We start from the raw sequence: 6,346 nt of genomic DNA, 5'->3' as shown, positions 1-6,346 counted from the left end.
GGTAGGGAGATGAAGACTGGTCTTTCATTTCCCAAACTTGTGTTTTTATCTTAGAAAGTCTTACCCTAAGACTGGTAGCAAGAAGAGCTTCACTGGTGGCTCAATGGTAGTCTGCCTGCCAATGCAGGAGACATGGGTTTGATCCTTGGTCCAGGAAGATCCCACATACCACAGAGCAACCAAGGCCGTGCCCCACAACTACTGAGCCTGTGCTCTAGAGCCCGGGAGCCACAACTGTGGAAGCCCGAGCAACCTAGAGCTTGTGCTCTGCAACGAGAGAGGCTGCTGCAATGAGAAGCCCTGGCATTGCAACTGGAGAACAACCCCTACTCACTGCGGCTAGAGAAAAGCCTGTGCAGCAACGAAGACCCAGCACCACCAACAATAAATTAATTATAGAGCATCATATCCTTTTTAAAAAAAGACTGGTAGCAAGAGGTTAAATAGCAGTAGCTATACCATCGAGATCTACAGGGTCTATATATCCTCTCCAAAGCAATTTCCTGGAACTTGGGAGGGGGTGGCTGGTGAGGCTCCTGGCTGCCACCCAGCAACAAGGTGGTTGTGAATTCTGAAGCTAGGCTTTGTGCTCACCTGGTACATGGCTGGTTTCTTTTAAGTTTTCCGGCTATAAGGAGGCTAGAGAACATGGAAGAGCCACTGTTTTGAAGGCATCACACCTGGATTCAAGTCTGAATTGTGTCACTACTGTGCAACCTCTTAGCTGGTAGACTTAGCGGAAAATTAAGCTCTGCCTGCCCTCTGTTGAGAGAGGATCTGCCATCTCTCTGTTGAGAGATGAAATGAGGATGATTGGGCTGTGTTGCTCCCTGCTGTGCAGCCCACCTGAGGATCCCTAGAGTCTGCAGCTGGGCAGATCTGGGCCTGTTCCATGGCCTCAGTGTTGGGACAGCGGTAGCTGGAACTGGTCAACTGGCTTCCTTATCTGGGATGTCACCTGTCACACTGGGGTGGATATCTGTATGGCTCTTGGGGTGGAAGCTCCTGCTCGCAGGTCAGTTCATCACTGCACACTGTTCCTTGCTTGTAAATGAGGATGTTGTGTGTTAGTCGCTCAGTCATGTCTGACTCTTTGCAACCCCGTGGCCTAGGGTTGTAGCCCACCAGGCTCCTCTGTCCATGGATTCTCTGGGCAAGAATACTGGAATGTGTTGCCATTCCCTTCTCCAGGGGATTTTCCTGACCCAGGGATTGAACCTGGAGTCTCCTGCATTGCAGGCAGATACTTTAACATCTGAGTCACCAGTGAAGTAAAGGAGGATAGAATCTGCTTTAGTGGGGAGTCAGGACTAAATGTGGAGAAGGAAATGGCAACCCACTCCAGTATTCTTGCCTGGAGAATCCCAGGGATGGCGGAGCCTGGTGGGCTGCCGTCTGTGGGGTCACACACAGTCAGACACGACTGAAGCGACTTAGCAGCAGCAGGACTAAATGAGATGCTGTTATTTTCCCTCCACACACTTTAAATTCATAAACTCTTCTGTGTCTTTGTTTCCTATTGATACGAATGCTGGTAGTTCATTTGGTAGTTACTGAATGCTGGTCCCTGAAAAGATACGCCCATGTCCTAACCCCTGGAACCTATCAGTGTGATGTTTGGAAAAAGGTCTTCACAGATGTGAGTTAAGTATCTCAAGATGACGTATCCTGGATTATCCAAGTGGCCCTTAAGTCCAATGACAAGTGTCCTTGGACTCAGAGACACACAGGGAGGAAGGGGGCCACAGAAAGGTAGAAATTAGAGAAAGGCAGCCACAAGCTAAGGGACACCTAGAGCTAAAGAGGACCGAGGACAGAACGCAGGTCAGACCAGTTCGAAAGCCTGTGCTGTCTCTGAGACGAAAAGAAAACCAAAGGCAGGCTCTTTGTTAATTGCAAGAGGCGAGGAAGCGCTCTCCACTAGAGCTGGTACCTTGATTTTGGATTTTCAGCCTCCAAAACTGGGAGAATAAGTTTCTGTACTAACCACCAACTTTGTGGTAATTTGTTACAGCAGCTCTAGGAGTCGAACACAATGCCTGCTGTGTATCAGGCCCGTTGTAGGGTTTCATGCACAGAAGATTGGATCCTTTTTCCTATAAGTGAGCCAGCCAGGTGTTGCTAGGCATGAAGGAAAGGAAGTGGGTAAAAAAGCAAAACCCATAAAAGACAAATAATTACTTTAAAAAGAAAAATAAAGTCCCTGTCCTCATCTTAAATTCTAATGGGTGGAGGCAGGTTATAAACCATGCAGAGCATGTTGGATGGTAATGTATCTTACAGAGAAAAATCAAGGATAGGAGTTACTGTTTTGAACTGGATGGTCATCACCCTAATTGGGATCATTTGGGCAGAGACCCAAGGGGCAAGAAGGCAATGTTGGAGATACCTGGAGAAAGTGTTAGGAAGAGAAAACTTGCAAGTCCAAAGGCCCTGAGGCCAGAGCATGTTTTGTATGTTGAGAGAACGTAGTGAGAAGGCCAATTGGAGGAGAGCTAGCAAGCGGGAGGAAGAAAGAGGTTCTGGGTCATATATAGGCCTTGCGGAGACTATTAGGGCTGTGACTGAGTCCGAGCTGGGAGGCCTTTCTCCACCAGGGAAGTTACATGACTTGTCCAAGTTCCAGGAGCTAAAGAGGACCGAGGACAGAATGCAGGTCAGCCCAGTCTGAAAGCCTGTGCTGTCTCTGAGACGCAAAGAAAACCAAAGGCAGGCTCTTTGTTAATATGTAATAAGTCCAAACATTCAGAGAGCTCTTGGTAGCTTTCCAAACACTTCATCTGTTAGCTTGCTGGATTCTAACAAGTGGCAGAGTTGGGATCCAGTGCCAGACAGGCCTCCTTAGCAGCCCCTCCCCGGGGCCTGTCCATTCTCTGGTTCCCTGGCCTTCTTAAGGAGGGCTCATGCAGTGTCATCTCTCCTGTACCCACCACCCGTCCTGACACTGGGCAATGGCGGCTCACAGGATACAGACCCACCTGGGCGGCCCTGGCGTTAACTTGTTTTGAATTCACCACCAGAGATGCACGGTTCATGTTGGAGTCTCCTGTCTCCACCACTGAAATTATGCCAGCTCAAGGTGTGCCGTGTCTGACCCAGCCCCTCAGCACTCTTCTTACCAGGAGACAGGCCATTTCAGGAGCCCAGGGTCACACAGAGCCACTGTGTAAGCGCCTGGCTTGGGCCGCTTCCCAGTGTCTTGGCCCATGTCCAGCCGCAGTGCTGGGCAGCCGGCAGGCCTAGCGAGGGGGCAGGCACAGCTGAACTCCGCCTGGTACCGCTTGAGGAATGCAGGGCACCAAGCAGCTGCAGTCAGCTCGCAAGACTTTTATTCCAGCTTGTCTGGAGTGGAAGAAGCAGCTTCATAATCCTCCCACGTGTAATGGGAGTGAGGATTTTTGAGTTTGTTTTCAGGTTTAATTGACTGCACCGGGTCTTAGTTGCAGCGCACACAATCTTTTTGCTGCTGTTGTGGGCATGTGGGATCTAGTTCCCCAACCCGGGATTGAACCCTGGCCCCCTGCATTGGGAGCGTGGAGTCTTAGCCACCGGACCACCAGGGAAGTCCTGATGGTCCAGTTTTATGGTTTTATTAGCTGGGAATGGGGAACTCTGGGTGGTGCCACTTACCAAACCTTCCTGTGCCAGAAACAGAAAGCAGCCCAGCAAAGTGTGCAGGCTCGGGCTTGGTCAGACCTGGGTTTGAATCCTGACTCCACACACTAGCTGTGTAACCGTGGGCCAAGTTACTTAGCTTCTCAATGCTTTATTTGCTCATCTATAAAACTGGGGGGTAGTAGCATTTCCCTTAATTAAATTATATGAAGTACTTAGCACAGCACCTGGCCATCATGTGCAATGAACGAATGAAGTCCATTGTTGTTAGCTGGCCATGACCTTGGAATTCAGAGTCATAGATTATATGGATAAGCAAGGCTGTTTCCTGGTGGAGCTCAGACTCAGGGCCTACTGACTCACCCAAGGGCTTTCTCTACTCCCTATTCCTGGGTGGACTCAAGGCAAGTCTGTGTCGAGACAGTGTAGAGGCCAGTTCACAGAGAGGCTGAGGTGCTTGTCTAGAGTAGCCCAGCCATAGAGGAGCTCTTGCAGGGTGCTGGCAGGGGAAGGGAAAGAGACGCCCAGTCCTCTGGCTTTTGCAGCTGGGGAGACAGTGGAACCTCCCTCGAGATGCGGGCGGATGGGGCAGCTTGAAACAGGAAGCATGTGCAGGTGGGTAGAGAACTGGGTTCAGACATGTGCTCAAGGCCCTGTGAGACGTTCAGGTGGACATGTCCAGGGCATAAGAAGTTAGGCACTGGCCGTGAACAGCTGGGGCCGGAACCCTGATCGTCAGATCCCAAGGCTGCAGCTGGTTCCTCGCCACACAGAGCAGCCTCTGGTGGCCTTGGCTCCCTGTCCACAGCGTGGACTGGACCGCAAGCCTGAGATGGGGCTGTTCTTCACAGAATGGCCTTGACCTCGGGTGGATGCTGACCATTTCCTCATCTGCAAAGTCAATGGGACCGGCTGTTGTCCAAAGGCTGCAGCCCTACAGTTTTAGAATTCTGGGTAAGACTGTGGCATCTAATGGGCCAAGACCTCCCCTGAATACCAGAGAAAAGGGGGTAGCAATGGGCTTTGCAGTAAAGAGAAATAGTTGGATAAATGAACTAATGATGAATACACAAGGAAGCGAGTGAATGAGGCTTATCAAACGAAACAATATGAGTGTGTCAATAAGTGGAGTGCTTTAAATCCTTTCTAGAAGACAGAGGCATAGGATGAATAAATGCTGAATGTATTCACTCTCTTCAACAAACGGAGAGTGTGGGTGGGCCTGCGCTGTCTCCTTCTCTGTGTGGCCTTTCGGCCCCACCCCCACCTGCCCTGCGCACTGGAGAGGGGCTGGCATGGGCTGTTGCTTGGAGTCAGGAGCCAGGCTTTGGGAGGGCAGAAGGGCATCAGGAAGAAGCTGTGAGGGAGGCAGGGGGTGGCCAATTTGAAGATTCTGTCAACTACAAATTGACACTGGTCAAGAGAATTTGCCAGCAACTGAACAAGAACAATAACAGCATTTGCCGTCTGCCTAGAGGAGATTGAACCCTGTGTTGCTGCAGCTGATGGCTTTCAATACCGCCTGAGGAAGTTCAGGGTGGAGGGAGGCCCTCTGTGTTCCAGGGAATCTGGTGGGACAGGTCTTTAGATAGATATTTTCAGGAACTGATTTCATGATCCCAATCTTTGCATTTCTTCGTATCTATTGTTGTTGTTCAGTCACTAAGTCGTGTCCGACTCTTTTGTGACCCCATGGATTGCAGCACGCCAGGCTTCCCTGTTCTTCACCATCTCTCGGAGTTTGCTCAAACTCATGCCCATTGGGTTGGTGATGCCATCCAACCATCTCATCCTCTGTCGTCCCCTTCTCCCCCTGCCCTCAATCTTTGCCAGCATTTGGGTCTTTTCTAATGAATCATCTCTGTGCATCAGGTGGTCAAAGTACTAGAACTTCAGCTTCAGTTTCAGCATCAGTCCTTCCAGTGAATTTTCAGGATTGATTTCCTTTAGGATTGACTGGTTTGATCTCCTTGCTGTCCAAGGGACTCTCAAGAGTCTTCTCCAACACCACAGTTCAAAAGCATCAATTCTTCAGCGCTCAGCTTTCTTCACAGTCCAACTCTCAACGTCCATGCATGACCACTGGAAAAACCATAACCTTGATTAGATGGACCTTTGTTGGCAAAGTAATGTCTCTGCTTTTTAATATGCTTTCTAGGTTGGTCATAACTTTCCTTCCAAGGAGTAAGCATCTTTTAAATTCATGGCTGCAATCACCATCTGCAGTGATTTTGGAGCCCCCAAAAATAAAGTCAGCCACTGTTTCCACTGTTTCCCCACCTATTTGCTATGAAGTGATGGGACCAGATGCCATGATCTTCGTTTTTTGAATGTTGAGCTTTAAGCCAACTTTTTCACTCTTCTCTTTCACTTTCATCAAGAGGCTCTTTAGTTCCTCTTCACTTTCTGCCATAAAGGTGGTATCACCTGCATATCTGAGGTTATTGATATTTCTCCTGGCAATCTTGATTTCAGCTTGTCCTTCATCCAGCCCAGCATTTCTCATGATATACTCTGCATATAAGTTAAATAAGCTGAGTGACAATATACAGCCTTGATGTACTTCTGTCCCAATTTGGAACAAGTCCATTGTTTCATGTCCAGTTCTAAGTGTTGCTTTTTGACCTGCATACAGGTTTCTCAGGAGGCACGTAAGGTGGTCTGGTAGTTCCATTTCTTTAAGGATTTTCCACAGTTTGTTGTGATCCACACAGAAATCACATTTAGAATC

Source organism: Bubalus bubalis, chromosome 4 (assembly GCF_019923935.1).
Source record: "Bubalus bubalis isolate 160015118507 breed Murrah chromosome 4, NDDB_SH_1, whole genome shotgun sequence".
In the NCBI taxonomy this organism is placed as follows: Eukaryota; Metazoa; Chordata; class Mammalia; order Artiodactyla; family Bovidae; genus Bubalus; species Bubalus bubalis.
Note: the sequence above shows the minus strand (reverse complement) of the source record.